The 17,123-nt window shown below is 36.9% G+C and overlaps 1 long non-coding RNA gene and 1 pseudogene across 1 annotated transcript; one reads left to right on the top strand and one right to left on the bottom strand.

The window, feature by feature from the left end:
• The first annotated feature begins 701 nt into the window (after positions 1 to 701).
• LOC142613443 (DEAD-box ATP-dependent RNA helicase 5-like) overlaps positions 702 to 17,123 on the top strand; it is a 30,723-nt pseudogene continuing 14,301 nt past the window's right edge.
• On the bottom strand, positions 14,067 to 17,111 carry LOC142613320 (uncharacterized). The gene is made up of 6 exons (XR_012840270.1): positions 17,025 to 17,111; positions 16,460 to 16,576; positions 15,620 to 15,680; positions 15,372 to 15,459; positions 14,709 to 14,783; positions 14,067 to 14,514 (listed from the first exon to the last, which is right to left on the bottom strand). It is a non-coding gene; the product is annotated as an uncharacterized LOC142613320 (long non-coding RNA).

Here is a 17,123-nt window from a genome sequence, read left to right as displayed (position 1 = left end):
ACCCACCACCACCAAGGACACATTCAACACCCACAACCAGAAAAACCCACATCTACAACAACCCTTCCCATAGCTAGAGATAACACCACCACCACCACCGTGACCTCGTTACACCGATCTCCACCATAACCACGTCACCACTGCACACCAGTCTCAACACCACAACCCACACGCCCCACGCTAATCTCCATGCAAAATGGCCCAAATCAAGCTCTGGTCTAAGAGAGAGAGAGAGAGAGGTGAAGGTTGAGAGGGAGAGTGGGAGATGGAGAGTGTGAATTGAGGAGAAAGAATAAAAGCAAGACAGAGAAGAAATTAATTTAAAATTATACAACATGCTATAGTAAGGTTGTAAAAATAGAACTTTAGAGCATTAATATCTAGAGTTGTAAAGCTCCCAAAATCCTATCTTATACCATCAAACCACAAGAACTAAGCATTATCTGAAAGGCTATTCCTAAAATATTTTTACAACTCAGCTACAGTAAACTCTTATTTATAGAGTTTACTATAGCATGGTTGTAAACTTATTTTAATAGTTTTTTACTCTCTCTCTCTCTCTCTCTCTCTCTCTCTCTCTCTCTCTCTCTCTCTCTCTCTCTCTTTCTTGTCCCTCTCTATGTTTCACTCCCTCTCCATTGCCCTTCTCAATTTTATCTCTTAGATCATACAATGGTTGCGTGGCTTAGGTGGTTGCGACAATGTGGGTCTGGTGGCGTGGGCAAGTGGTTGCGATGGGGTCTACTGGCGTGGGCAGTTGGTTGCGGCGGTGTGGGTCTGGTGGCTTGGGTAGGTGGTTGTGAGGGCGTGGGTTTGGTGGGTTATGGGTTTTATGGTGTGGGTTGCTAGGTTGTGGCGTGGTCTAGTGATGCAGGCACGATGGTGGTGTGGTTAAGCTCGGTTATGGGTTTCAGATATGGTGTTTGTTGTGGTAGTAATTATGGTGGTGGTGTGGAAGAGAGAAAGCTATGGTGGTTTGGGTTTTGTTTGAGTTTGAATCCATGGCTGTGGTGGTAGGTGGTTGAAAGAGAGATCTATGAACAATGGCAAATCGTTTAATGAGTGTCTTAATTGGTTTTTAAATAAGTAACAGTAATATGGGAAGACAAAGATTTCATGTTTTGACATTTTGAAAGTGAACACTCGTTCTAGAACATCCCAAAAAGGAAAGGAAGACATTAATTAAAGCAGAGTAGAGCAGAGTAGCCCATCCCTCTTTTCTTTTCTTTTTTGAGAAACACACACACACACACACACACATATATAGGGGAAGAGGGATGAGATAAGGGAATAACATACACACACACACACATATATATAGGGGAAGAGGGATGAGATAAGGGAATAACATACACACACACACACATATATATAGGGGAAGAGGGATGAGATAAGGGAATACACTCACACGCCAACACCAAAACTGCATGTGGCAAAACCCCTTCTTAATATCACACCTTCCCGATGTGGGATAACTCAACAACACTAAGTATCTTTTTTTTGAGAAACACACACACACACACATATATAAGAGAAGGGGGATAAGATAAGGGAATACACTCATACGCCAACACCAAAACTGCATGCATCAGTTAGTGTCGTGGAGCAAGTGATAAACTCCTTCTCAATATCACACCTTACCGATGTGGGATGACTCAACAATACTGAATATCTTTTTTTTGAAAAACACAAGCCCATCCCTCCTTTGATTGTTACTCTTGTACCAATTTAATAATAATAATAATAATAATAATGAGAGAGAGAGAGAGAAAGAGAGAGAAAGAGAGAGAGAATTTTTGTAAAATATTTTAGAAGCGCCATCACTGGCATTTGGGGTGCCGGCAATTATGCATGTGTTGAACGAACGAAAAGGAAAGGTGTCGAAGGGGCGTAATCCGCTTTGCCTCGTGCTTTCACCAACTAGGGAGCTAGCTCAACAAGTATGTTGTCAATGACATTTTGTATTGAGTGATGTGAATTCTTTATTATGTGTTGAATATTTTTCGTTAATGTAACTATTTCTGAGATGGCATAATTCCTTGTCATGATTGAGTGTAAATCAGCTTTGGAAGACCATGTTATTGGCATATTAATTAAGAATTCCATGTGGTGATGCTTGGGTCTGAAATGCTTTGGGAATGGGATCATTTTCCAATCCCTATACTAAAATTTTAAGTAACATATTTGAAAAAATAGAACATTGCCTTAATGAGGTTATTGGGTAATTGCCAACCTGTATAGTCCATTCTGTATTTTGTTATTTTCCCTTATTAAATGATTTGCTGATAAAATAAATATTATCATCCCTAAAATGCATGGAAAAAAAAAAACTTGAATAACAGGTGACAATTTGTTATCAAGCCACTTTAGATTTCCTTCAGAACTCTTTGATATTTATCACTTTTGCTTTTTTGGTAAGAAAGTGAGGAGGGAATTAACCTGGTACTCTGGTAATGTCAAGGAGTTTTATTATTTATCCAAAATTATTGAATACAATAATTTATTATTATTATTATTATTATTATTATTATCATAGCAGAAACAATTGCAATTTGAATAATAAGGAATGCACATTTACTTATCTGAATGAAGAATGTGGGGGAAAGAAGAGGAAGAAAATGTTCTCATCATTGGTTGTAAGAAACCAACATGAATAACAAAGCACTTGTATTTTCAGAGAGAGAGAGCTGATGGTGTGCACTAAAAACAAGAACTCTAGAACTGTAAACATGAACTAATGCCAGCACATATTTGCTTGAATAAAACAGGGCAATTGGAGAAACTTATGGATTATGTGATGATAGCATTTCCACTTTTTATGTCTATCTACTATTATTACTGTGCTGATTCTGTTATGGTTTTCATCTTCTTATCTTCTCTCCGGCAATATCTTTTCTATATTTTCATTTGATTTTGTGAAGGTTTTTGTTGTCTAAAAACGTAACCAATAATTGGCTTTATTTTTTGTTTGTAGATTTCAGATGTTCTGTGTGATGCTGGGAAATCTTGTGGTGTGGAATCAGTTTGTCTATACGGAGGAACCTCAAAAGGACCTCAGATAACTTCTTTGAAGTCTGGTGTTGTAAGGTATTCTGTTCCTAAGTCTGGCTGTATTTATATGCCAATTGTAAAAGTCACACATTAATTACTCTGTCCTGTTAGTTGCACACAGACACACATTAATAATGTTATGATTGTTTGCTTTATACATTTATTTAGAAAGACAAAATGGTGTGCTACATTTTCTTATAGTTGGATCACTGGCATATTTCTTCTGTACACTCAGGACATTGTCATTGGAACACCTGGTCGTTTAAAGGATCTGATTGAAATGGGAGTGTGCTGCCTTAAGGAGGTGTCATTTGTGGTAAGTTTTTCTTTGTAAAACTTGGCTTATCAAAATTTTTCTTATTGTGTTTAACAATCAAATCCCAGTTACTTATCCTGTCTAATAAAATAATTTGTGTCAACAAGATCCATTTCAAATAGCACTTCTTCTTCCCACATCAGTCTCTTGGGAAATCCAATTCCTCAAAACATATTGTCCACTAGTATTTTTTCAGTAAACTTCATTGAAATGGCAGCATTGGTTGGCATGGGACTTCCTGATAAGCATGGTAGTAAATCTTTCCCCTGCAACACCCAACTTGGACAAAAGAAAAAACCAATATTTCCTTGAATTTGAAGATGCATCCCTGTCTATTATCTATTTGTTGCTTCATGGAGCTATTTAAATTAATATCATTGAGGCTAGGGCAGATGTTAGGGGTGAAAAGTGACAAGCTTTATGGTAATGTCAATTTGATTTAGAGCTATGTGGGAAAGGTCAGCTGCCAGCCTCACACTGACAGTAAAGTGCACATGACAATAATGGTATCTTAAAAATCTTATTCAATCCCGGATCTCTAGGGGTGGTAGGAGTGACTCTTCTCATTGGTGTCTCAAAGGGAATGACAAGTTTGATACCCGGTCCTATTACAATATCATTAAGGGTGCAGTTGCCTTCAACTTTCCGTAGAAGGGTGTTTGGAAAGCTAAGATCCCTAGGAGGGTGGCATTTTTTGTGTGGACAGCAGTTTATGGGCAGATCCTTACATTGGATAATCTTGAGCTTAATGGGCGTATTTTGGCGAATAGGTGTTGTATGTGCCATCGGAATGAGGAAACTGTAGATCATCTTCTCCTCCACTGTCCGGTTGCTCATTCTTTGTGGGTTTATATGTTTCAGATTTTTGGGACACAATGGGTCATGCCAGGCAATGTGGAAAGCTTAATGTATTATTGGAGTTTTTGGCTGGGAAAATTTAATTCAGACATATGGAATTTGGTTCCTGGTTGTTTAATGTGGATTGTCTGGAAGGAAAGAAATCAGCGCTCTTTTGAAGATACCGAGAAATCCTTGGTTCATTTACAAGCTCTATGCCAAAAGACTTTATTTGATTGGTCTAGGTGTTGGGGCTTCTCAGATTGCTCCACTATCGTCGAGTTTACTTCTTCTCTTAGTTTTACACTTTTAAGTTTTTTTTTTTTTTTTTTTTTTTTTTTTTTTTTTAATTTTTTTTAATTTTTTTGATAAGTAACGAAAATTTTATTAAGAAATGAAAAACAGCCAACCCGAGTACATTGGGAATGTACTATGGGGGCATAAATCAATAACCAAGATTACAATGATCAAGTAAAACAGGAAGGAAAGAACAAGAAAAATGACGAAAGACCACACTCCAATCAAGGAGAGTGTGTAAGAAAAAAGACTTAATCTCTAATATAGAGCGTTCAAAACCCTCAAAGCATCTAGCATTCCTTTCGTGCCAAATACACCATAACAAGCAATGAGGCACAATTCTCCACAACTCTATATTTCTATGTTTTCCAAACTTACCTTGCCAAGACTTAAACAACTCAATAACCTTTTAAGGCATAACCCAATGAATTCCAAACAAGCAAAACACCAACGACCACAACTCACAAGCAATGGGGCAATGAAGAAGAAGATGATCCACTGACGCCCCACAATTCTTACACATATAGCACCAATCAAGAACTAGCACACGTCATTTGCGAAGATTATCAGTTGTTAAAATCTTACCTAAAGAAGCAGACCATGAAAAGAAAGCTACCTTGGAGGAACCTTCGATTTCCAAATCAACTTCCAAGGGAAGGATAAGATGGTAGGAGGGTAGAAAGAAAAATAGAATCCTTTAACCTCAAAACCTCTACTCCTTGCTGGCTTCCAATACAACCGATCCGGACCCAATCCCCGTACCGTCGAAGAGTAGACCATATCCATAAACCGATCAAAGGATTCTTGTTCCCAATCTTGTGGAGGACGACGAAATTTAGCATCCCAATGAATCCTCCCACTAGACCAACACATAACCTCCACTACTGAAGAATCCTTTGTTCTACTAATATAATAAAGCTCTGGAAAAGCCTCTTGGAAAGTACGATCTCCACACCACACATGCTTCCAAAACTTCACTCAAGTACCATCCCTCACATCATACAGAAGTAGTTTAGAAAAACTCATCCAACCACTCCTAATATGTCTCCACAAACTAACACCATAAGCACTGGTCACCTTTTTCGTGCACCAACCTCCCCAATCATTCCCATATTTCACTTCAATAACCCTCCTCCATAGAGCATCGGTCTCCATAGAGCAGCATTATTCTTTGTTATTATTTGTTTGTTTGTTGCTTCTCCTTGTGTTCACCATCATGAACATCTTGTATTGGCTCTCATTTGTTTTCGGTTTGTTTTAATAATATTCTTATTACCTATTAAAAAAAAAAATCTTATTCAGCCATTTTTAAGCAGTCCTTCCTAAGTGGTCATCTTAATGTGCATCACTTTCCAAATGAGTATCCATTTGTTGAAATGCTTTCCCAATGGCTCAATGCTTGAGACTCCAAAACTCAGCCATAAATAATCATGTATCTCCAGTAGCTGTTCCTTTTCTGACTGAACCTAAAATTTCATTTTAGCAGAAGATAATTCATTTTAAAATGATGACTGCAACGGATTGATGAAAATAGAAAATCTTATGGGACAGGGTCCTTCTCTCTCTCTCTCTCAGAGAGCAAACAACAGCTTTTTCCTGTCCAATTAGACTAAAAGAGAATCCTCCTGTACCCTAGTTGTTAAAAGTGAACATCTTGCAGATAAGGTCCACAATATCCATTTTCTGAGAGAGAACTTTTTAAAGCATTGCCTCTAGCTAGTGCATTATATGTTTCCTCTCAAACAAATGACCGACTTTAGCATCTCCCCACCCTAGCACTGCCATTTCCTTCCAGAACCCATCATTTTGGGTGGGCTCTTTGTGTAAATCTTCATTTGGATGCTAACATTGTTTTCTTTGTTTGTGCTTCTAGTAGTGGGTATTTGAAACAGCAAATGTTACAATTAAGTTGGGAGGTTTATATGTGTACATGTGATAGCCATATGGCTCTTACCTTCCATTAATACTTAAAAATGGACGGATGGTTCATATTTGCGTTAGGGTAAAACTTTTAGGTTAACATTGTTTCAGTTCAAAAGTTAGAAACCAAATCGAGACACTAAGAGAACTCCAAAGTTAGTAGGTGTAATTTGTTATACTTTTTAGCACTCTTTCCCTCCCTCCCCAGCAACATCGATATCACTAGCACGTCTATGTCATTTTTGCACTTGCAAGTTGCAACTATCAATTAATTGCCTGTTGAGTATAGCTTTTTGAGAAGACCCACCATGTAGTTTGTGCTCTAAATGAAGTTGAACATTAATTTTCTGTAGGTTCTTGATGAAGCCGATTGAATGCTGGATATGGGATTTGAGCAAGAAGTTCGCTCTATTCTGGGTCAGACCTGTTCTGGTACGCAGCATATTAACAATGGTTTCTTTGTTCGTTATGCTTCTTATGTTTGTGTTGAAATTATTTGTTTATTTATATCTTCCCTTTATTCTTGAATGCTCATCTACGATCTGTTTTGTTCATTCCTATAAATAAATATCTTTGATAGCTGATGTGCTGAGCATTGGATATATGTTATCTTCCTCCAATAGCTCCCACTTGAATTTCCTAGTCTAGTTTCTGCCTTCCTAGTCTCTTGATGCAGTAACTACAGCTAATGGTTTGTAGTGTTCAAATGAGAGTGTTGATGCCTGATATGGGTAATCCATGAGTCATTTGGAAAGGCAGTGCAAGGTCTGGTAATGCATAATAAGTCTGATGTATTATGCCAAAGAATTAAAGAGTCAAAGTCAGGATATTGGTACCCCTTCAAAGCCCTGTTTTCAATTCTCTAAAATTGAGGGAGTTTGAAAGGAGAGGATGTAAGGTTAATTGAATTCATCTTTACTTCCGCTTTACTCTTAATTTATGAAAATTAACTCTATCTAAACAACTTATCTTTTATTTCTTCCTATTGTCAATTGACATCATCTATTATACATTTATTATTTCTTCTCATTCCTACTATGCAACCAAACAGATCTATTCCCCTCTCGGATTTTAATATTTATTAGAACATCCCTTCCGAAGGGATACTTATTCCTTCTGTTCTCCTCTTCCTCCCCCATGTGTTGTCTCCCTCCAAATTCCCATACGTAGTAAATTGATGGGAAATTATAAAGGGTCATTGTTCGCCTGAGTTCCTGATGTGGGACACACTTGGGACCTTGCCCACAATTGCTTATGCTTTGGGCTTTAGGGTTTGCAAAGTAGTGATCTTAGGGTTTGGAATTTTATATGTACTTAAGAATCTGTAAGGTATGGTTAGAAAAAGATAGAATTTTGTTGAACAAAAAAGAGGGATTTAAAGTCACGGGGAGGAATCTTGAAGAAAGACAGGTTTTATGAGGGAACACAATTAGTGGTGGGACATGATCCGAATTTAAATTTCAAATTTTGGAGAGATTCAGTGGGCTATTGATTAACTGGCCAACAACCAATGCTTAGAATAAGATTTATGGAATGCGGCAGAGCTTGGATTGGGGGAAAATGACCCATTAGCCATAATTGGTCAAGAATATAGTTAGTAGGCACTGGTTTGGAAGAATATATAATACTAACATCTCGACTCTTAGAGAGTCGATTTTGAGCCTATAAATCGACTCTTAGATACTCGATTTGTATGCGCTGATTAGATCTGATGTGGCGCTTTTCTACGTGGCGGCCACCTGGAAATCGACTCTTAGAGAGTCGATTTACATGTGAAGAATTAAATACTCTATTTATGTTGTCAACTGGATCAAGGGGGACTGCAGGTAGATATCGAGTCTTATAGACTCGGTTTTTAAAAATGAAAATCGAGTCTCAAATACTCGATTTGCAATGGGTGGTCCACTTTACTCCACGTGGTTAGGGCAGCTACTTTTTATCATACAATACCTATTTTTGGGGGTCTGCCGTTTGCCACACCAAAAAATCCAGCAGCTCTCTCTTCCTCTCTCACTCTCTCTCTCTCACTCTCATACAAAACTTCAAATCAAACTCACCCGCCATTTACACATTCTCATGTCAAGTAAGGTTTTTATACACTCTCTCTAGTTGTTAATTTTTTTTTTGAATAGTTGTTAGTTACATATATGTAATGTTAGGGTTTTTTTTATGGGTAGTTGTTAGTTACATATATGTAATGTTAGGTTTTTTATGGGTATGTATCATGAGTTTTTTTGTTTGGTTTGTTATTTTTCTTTATATTTTTGATAGAATGATTTGAATATTTGTGTGTTTAGTTTTTTATTTTTTTATTATTTGAGTATGATTAATGAATTTTTTTTTTTTGTTTAGAAACAAATGGTAATGATTGAGTATATATGCTAATGTGGGGTTTGTACATGCATATGATGTAACAAGTTAGTGTATATATGCTAGGCTTTTTCTTTTTTATTTTTATTTTTTTTATAAGAAGTAAAAAATATTTAAGATATATTTGTATTGTTAGGCTTTTATCATGGCTATTTTTGTTTTTGTTTGGTTTAATATTTTTCATTATTTTTTTGTTAGAATGATTTGAAATTTTGTAGTGGGGGTAAGTGTTGTCTTTAGTTTTTTTATTTGTTTGAGTATGAAATGATAATGATTGAGTGTGTTTGTATGTGATGTGGAGTGAGTATATGCAAATGTGGGGTGTGTTTGATGTAAGAAGTTGTAATTTTTATACTTTGAGTACATAAAAATGTTTTGTAATTGTGTTAAAATATGTCACTAACATATTACTCTTGACTCTAATAGGTTCACAATCTCCGAAGAATATTGACATAAGTGTATACTACGGTGGACCTCTTTTCAATCCTGAACAGATTGACGGATTCCCATTTCAAGGGCCAAGTATCGAATGCTATTACATGATGATACGTCGTAAGTTGAAGACATTGAATGATTTGAAGATGAAAATAATGAAAGAACTGAGTTTGAGCCCTACTTGTTATGACATAAATATTATTTATCGTTACCCACAAGAAGTCCTTCATGAACGGATAAATTACAAGTACATGGCGATCAAAGAAGATAAACATGTAAATGTCATGTTTAATAGGATCCATAAAATGCCCCAAGTAAATGCTACTGAGTTGTACGTAAGTTCCGAGCCGCTCGCAGAAGTTGATGTCGAGGAGTTGCAGCAACAAACAACTACATCTTTGCAATTTACAGCCTTAGACGATGGATGCACTACAATGGGAGGTTACACATTCCCATCTCAATATTATACTGCCAATACTGGTGAAACACTTCAATCTCAAGAGACATATTTAGGGGTGGAGGACGAAGATCATTTTGCGAATAATGATGAAAATCTCGATGATATGGATAAGTATGAAGAGAGGATTGAGCGAGGCGACTTTGAGAAGGATGTGGATGACCATGAACTTGCTTCCAATTTTGAAGAGGAAAATATGGAGTGCCATGATGAAGGTGATGCGGACGATGATATTGGCGTCCAGCATGTTACAATTACGACCACTGCCTACACACCTCCTGCCGAGTCATTCTTCGCAAATACTTGGGAAAATATGGTTGATCCTTCGCATCTTCAGATACCATTTGTTTCTACTTGGGAAGATGGGATGCATTTTAATAAAGGGTTGACTTTTGCAAATAAAGAGGCGGTGAAGCGTGCATTGATAATATACGCAGCAAAGGATAATAGAAATTTTATAATCCGGAGGTCGACCAAAACTTAATTGTGCGCTGCGTGCATTGACACCAACTGCAAGTAGTACGTTGGGGCATTCATGAAGGCTAACTTAAATGGTCTGTGGATGGTCACGTTTTATGTGGGTCCACACAGTTGTATACCCTTTGGCCTGCAAAGAGACGGTAAAATGATGAATTCTAATTTTGTTGCATCAGAAATTGTGAAAAAATTGCGACAAAATCACACTGCTCGTATTGATGAGCTCCGGGGCCACATAGATACTAAGTATAATCATCAGCTCTCTTACTATAAGGTATGGGATGCAAAACAAAAGGCAATTGCTAAGATATTTGGAGATTGGACGGAGTCTTACCAAAGGTTGCGAAAGTTGTTGTTGGCATACTTGGATCAGGATTCGGGTACCCAGTACACCTATTGGACCATACCTAGCCCCATAGATGGTACTACGTTACTGCACTATGTATTTTGGGCATTCGCTCCATGCAATACTGCATTTAGATATTGCAGGCCAGTGATCAGTATTGATGGGACTCATTTGTATGGTAAATATCGAGGGGTGTTGATGATGGCAATGGCAACCGATGCTAACCAAAAGGTTTTGCCTCTCGCCTTTGCTGTTGTGGACAAGGAGTCAGGGGCTAGTTGGAGGTGGTTTTTAGAGTGTCTCAGGAATTCGATAGGACATGTAATACCTGACGAGGGCATTTGCATTATTTCTGACCGACATAAAGGTATCAAATGCACCATTGCAAAGTGGCCTATAGGTGATGACGGAAAGTTACAGGTACATCACCGATATTGTCTTCGACATGTTGCTAGCAACTTCAACACACACTTTGATGACCCGACTCTAAAGGCATTGGCCTTGAAAGCTGGATATGCGACTCATGAAGCTAAATTTAAGTCCATAATGCAAACTATTAAGGATGTCGAGATTAATGCACTGAGGAGGGTAGACCCTAATGATCCCCATCTTGAACGCTATATGCTATACACATATCTAATGAGTGAGGATGTGGAGAAATGGACCCAGTCACATGATGGTGGAAGACGTTACGGGGCAATGACAACCAATATCTCTGAGTGCTTTAATGGGGTACTTAAAGGTGTTTGCGGTTTGCCCATTGCTGCAATGGTTGAGTTTACTTGGTGCAAACTTGTTGCATATTTCCATGATCGACATAAAGAAATTACTTCTGATCGCTCTCAAGGTAAGGTGTGGAGTGACTATGCAATGGGGATCTATAACACAAATTTGCAGAAAACTTCAGGACACACTGTGAGGGAATTTAATCATGAAACTGGTGTATATCAAGTGCTTACCCCGTGCAACGACCATAGAGGTGGAGGGGGAAACCACAGTCATAAAGTGCGCGTATTTGCTAGAACATGTGGTTGTGGAAAGTGGCAAAACATTAAGATCCCTTGTTCACATGCAATTAAAGTTTTGCAGCAATTGCATCTTAATGCGACCAGCTATATTGACCCATGTTACAGTTTGGAGAACGCCATTCACACATATTCACATCAATTTGTGGTGCCAAAGTCAGAGCCATTGTGGAGGGACGTTCGCGGACCATGGTGGGTGCCTGACCCAAGTCTGTTGCGGGCCAAAGGTCGTCCTGTGAAGTCAAGAATAAGGAATGAAATGGAGGGGGTATGGCGAAAACGGGGAAGCCGGAACCCAGATTCGGACTTGAGGGAGATTCAACCGAGGCAGTGATGCGGAGTGTGTCATGAAGAGAGGCATAACTGCAGAAGATGTCCCAATTCCCTTGGGGCTTCGACAAGCGATCCCGTGGGGCTTCGACAGGCAGTAGTGCTACAAATTAGGCAAGTGTCTTTGCTGTTTTGATATAATATGCTCAGAATCTGATTTGGTTTTTTTTCTTCGCATTTAGGAACTAACAACCGCATTTTAATGTTTTTCAGGCGAGCGGAGACTCGATTTTGGAATGGCATTGTACGTGGGAGTTGTGGTTATCTTCGGTATGGACAAGTGCTAGGCGACCATGTTGTATCAGTATGGACAAGTGTTAGGCGACTATGTAGACTATGTTGTATCGACTTAGTTGTTATTTTGTTTATTGCTGAATGTTGTTGTAATTGAACTAGTAGCTACCCATTGTACTCGTTAGAAGAAATGAGGGGCCTTGTTTGAAGAAATGATAGCTAGTAATTAGATTGTATGCCGGATGTATTGTGGTTAAATTTGTATGGTCTATAGCTAAGAGGGCAACTATACTGCCCATGAATAGTAACTGTTTTAATCCAGTTTCTTGCATTCAATGTACTCTTCATTAAATGTTTTGTATACACTGCCCATGTGATGTGTTCTGGATCTGGTTTACAGCTGCAGGGAAGAAAAAAAAAATTCTGGTATACTACTGCAGGGGAAGGGGGGTAACCAAAAAAAAAAAAAAACCCAGTGGAAATCGAGTCTTTAAAACTCGATTTCTAACCGGATGGCATAATCGTAAATACAACTAGTACAAATCGAATTTTAAAGACTCGATTTATATAGTACTTATTTACCAAAAAGCCACTGAAATGAAAATCGAGTTTCAGAGACTCGATTTCCATTGGGAATTTTTCCAGTGGCAGTTGGCCGTAAATATTTTTGAACTCTCTGTCTGGCGTACTCGCTGCTAGGGAACTCGAGTACTGAATAGAACTCGAGTGTCTAATACTCGACTTACAATGTAAATCGAGTGTTTAATACTCGAGTTATGTTGGTTTTTTTTTTTTTTTCCAGAACTATATTTCAAATTAACAACACTAAAATTGAACCTGTTGTACCTATCTATCTTAAACTTTCAATGGGTAATTTGAGACTCCTGGAATTAAATAGTTTAGTTTACAATTTTTAAAATTGTAAGATTTATTTTGAAACCAAACCACCTTAAATTATAGGATTTAAATTTTATTAAAAACAAAATAAAATGAGCCAAACTAGTAACTTTTTTATTTTTGAGAAGAAGTCTAGAACCAAAAAGAAGAGTTCCTAGCAGGTAAAATCTCTTAAATAAAAATATAAGATTTAAATTGTGACCACCAAAAATTAATTAGTGTCTTAATATGATGATAAGAGCACCTCTTATAATATAAAAATATAAAAATAAATAATATAAAAATAAGTTATTTTAAAACCACAACTTTTGTGCTGTAACTTTTGCCACATTTCGATATAGCTAGACTATCACATAGACTTATTATTTTTTCTCCACCACTTTCAATCTAGGTATAAAAAGTTGTGGCACAAAAAGTTGCAAATTTTCTCTTTGTTTTAATGCCATCAAGAATCCCTTGTTGCCCATCTCCTTCATATTCGCTCCATTTTTTTTTTTTAATCACTCTTGTCAAACAAAAAGCATATTTGTTTGTGAAGTCAGAACAATGCTGTTACCGATATTTTATCAAACATCTATTCACCTGAAGGAGGATTTAAGAAAATCAATTCCATCTTTCCTTCATCTAATGATAGTAGATGAAGAGATTGTTAAGTTCTAATTCAAATTAAATAATACAACACATGGTTGATATGAGTTTCTGAGTTCCACGGACTCCTTGACAAAACACACTTAAAAACAAATATACCACGAAGTCCTTCAGGCTCCACTTCATACGGGAATTGGCGGCAAAAGGTGTGAGTCTGATGATCATCTGTAAATCGTTGCCAATAGTGAGCAACCATCCAAAAGATGTTCCAAAGCATTTTCTTCCAACAAGCTCAGGCAAGTTGAAATCATCTTTGGCAAGCATAATCCAAGGACATTTAGGAGGTAATGGTGGTTTCTCCAATGAATTAACAACTGATTGCCATGATTTGTAGACAGCACTGAAAACGAAGATATCATCAAAGAAAGATAGCCGGTAGTCAATTTCATACAGGATATAATGCGGAAGATCAGCCCACTTGCACATCTTAATAAGTTCATTATGCTGTAATAACATTGGAAGGCAATAATGAACAAAACAGGGGAAACAAAAAATTTTAATTAAGGGAATTTCTTAATACTGAAAGTGATGTAAGGAGCAAGAAATTAAACATAATTCATGACCTATACAAGTGCTTGCAGATGGCAGTTAAGAATTAAGGATTTTTTTCCACCAAGAAATATAAAAAATAAAAACACAACTGGGTAGGTAACTCCTTCAAGTAGGGCTTCATATAATAATCAGCCGACCTCAAAGTAGGTAACATAGCTTCAATATCTCTAGAAAGCTCACACAACAAAAAATCATTGTTTTGAGATATCCTTCTTTTCTTGCACTAAGATATCCTTCTTTACTCATTCCCACATCAAAGTCCATGCCACAGGAATTCGTAAATGACATGTTTTTCTTGTACCATGATGTTCACTAGAAACCCCTAATAACATTATTAAAAAAAAAAATACATTAGTTCATTTGTAACTTGTACTACACTAAGTTGCATACAAAAACTAACAAATCATATTCTTCAACAAAAAGAATTTGTCTAATTGAATTCATATTGGAACATTTACAATAATCCAAAAAAAATTGGTGACATATTTTACTAGAAATACTGAAACAAAAACTTACAGTGATGAATCCATTGCGTAAGGTTAAGTAGTCAGACTTACTAACAGACTTAACAAATTGCCGAAAGAAGCATCCCTGCCAAACATAAATATTTTAATAAGTTCACTGTCAATATAAAAAGATATACATAGCCACAACACCAAAAATTGTAGTTTTAATATACTGTAATCTAAACAGATACAAGCTTTTGTTGCGGTTCCAGTCTAACTATTGCAGGCTAGATCTAAGGTATAAGTGAATTCCCCCAAATTTTATATCTCGTCTCTGACCATTTTTAGTATTGGGTGCAGAGGTTTTGCATTTCTGTGTAATTCCTTCAACTAGAACCACTTAGCATCATTTCCTCTTATTGGCCAATGACTGGTCTTCATAGCACATTACCAAGTCACCAAACCCATACTTTCTCTCTTTCTTTAGTGCAACCCCTTGGCCCTTAGGTCTCACAAATCTAGTCATTTATAATTTTAATCTTCCTAAATTCTTACCTAGCCATCTTAGTATTAGTGAAGCTCATCCAGTCATCTTATTGGCATAACTTCAACTATTGCACTCACAATTGAGATGTCCCAGTCCATGGCATTAGGCCATTTTTACCTCATACCATAACAATGTAAATAACATAACAAAAATCAAGATGTGCCAGTTAGTAAAGACATTTCTTACCACATAAAAGAAGAAAGGAATCCTTGTCCAGAAACTGGTGTGTGCTCTAACAAATGAGGTCTCATGAGATGGCATAATCTTGAAGGATCTGCACATAAATATGCATAGAAGTTTAGCTTCCAATAAGGCACATACACCCACCTATTGACAGCTGAATTTCAGGATGTCATTTCCTCAAGTCTGAGGAAATGCAACTTCCAAGCTAATACATAAAGAACAAACTATCTCTATGTCATGGGGTGACATACCATTTGAAAACTTATAGTCATGGGATGAGGTTTCCTCCTCCCAATTCTTCCAGCCACGAATCTGCACAAACAAACATTGAGGAAACCATTAGATATAATCGAATGTACGGTTTATTCAATATTTAACATGACCACTATAAGTTGATTATCAAGGCACACTCAGGTAAAACGTTTCTTTATATTTCAGATGTCATACAGAACTTTTGGGCAAATTGATGCCTTTTAGCCATGCTCTCTTTGTTTCCTGTTATGCAGCCAGATATCAAGTCTTGAACAACAAGAAGGGGGTCTGTCCACTTCATGTCGTTCAAATTTGGTTTTATTATAAACAAATTACAGATGATTCATATCCTAACCATATCAATCCATCTTGGTGGCATTCTTTCCATAGATTTAAATTTCAAACCACCAATCTAGTGTTCTTTTTTTATTTGTTGCCATTACTACGAATAAATGTAAGGGGACAACACAGAGGCTGAAATGAGCCAAATATACAAAATTTAGCAAGAATACGTAGATTTAAACCAAAACAAAGAGAATATCTATCCTACATTTCTAAATAATCAGTATAAAACATGCAGCCACACAGAACTGTACTCGACAATATGGTTGAGACCCTCCTGCCCAAAGCGAAGATATCAAAAGATTATAGCATTCTTTGAGAGGCCTTATCATCGTCTTCCATCCAAAATAAAATGCATGATTATCCAGTCAAGATTTGATTTCAAATGAATTGAGAGGTATCAAAAGGTGAGAACCAGCATATTATGCCCAAAGGTTACAAGTATTCCTAGCAGATGTCATAACATTGGAAGTATATTTAAAAAGAAGTTCCTTTACCTTTAGTCTTCCAAGCATCATTGTGATAAAACTATACAGCACGTGAAAGACTGCTAAGAAAAATATGAGGATGTGCAACTGATGCAGTCCATCGACAGATATAAGCAGTGCATAACCCTGTTGACAAAAATCCAATCAGTAAGTTGGCCAGACTCATGCAATGAGTAAAAGCATTTTTTAGGTTGGGAACAGAACTTAGTGTTCAGAAATAGAGCTTTTCCTCAAAGTAGAGTAAGGAAAACAAAAGCAATTTCTATGTTAACAGAATATATGTCTATTGGGTCAGCAATGATGCATACAAGTGTGATAACAACACAAGGCAGTGGCTTCAGGATTGCCAATCAGATATTAGAAATTTAAAAACATTTGTTGTAAGAATTAGTAATGTATAATTCAATCATATTTAAAAAGAGAGAAAAAAAAAAGAATAAATATCTAAAGAAAAAGTTACATAAACAATATGGAAAAGGTAACCATTTAAAAATGATGCATATGAGCTTATCCCTCCAAAGATAACACAAAGCAATGAGGTACATGCAGCTAGGAGGAATTGATAAGAACCAACCTTATCGGTACTAGATATACGATATTCATCATCTAGAAGATGCTTTTTCTTTGGTGCGAACCCAAAGACATCTTGAAGGAATTCGTTTTCCTGTTTTTA

The sequence above is a fragment of the Castanea sativa genome, chromosome 10 (genome assembly GCF_040712315.1).
Source record: "Castanea sativa cultivar Marrone di Chiusa Pesio chromosome 10, ASM4071231v1".
Classification (NCBI taxonomy): Eukaryota; Viridiplantae; Streptophyta; class Magnoliopsida; order Fagales; family Fagaceae; genus Castanea; species Castanea sativa.
This window is presented reverse-complemented; position numbering and strand designations above follow the sequence as displayed.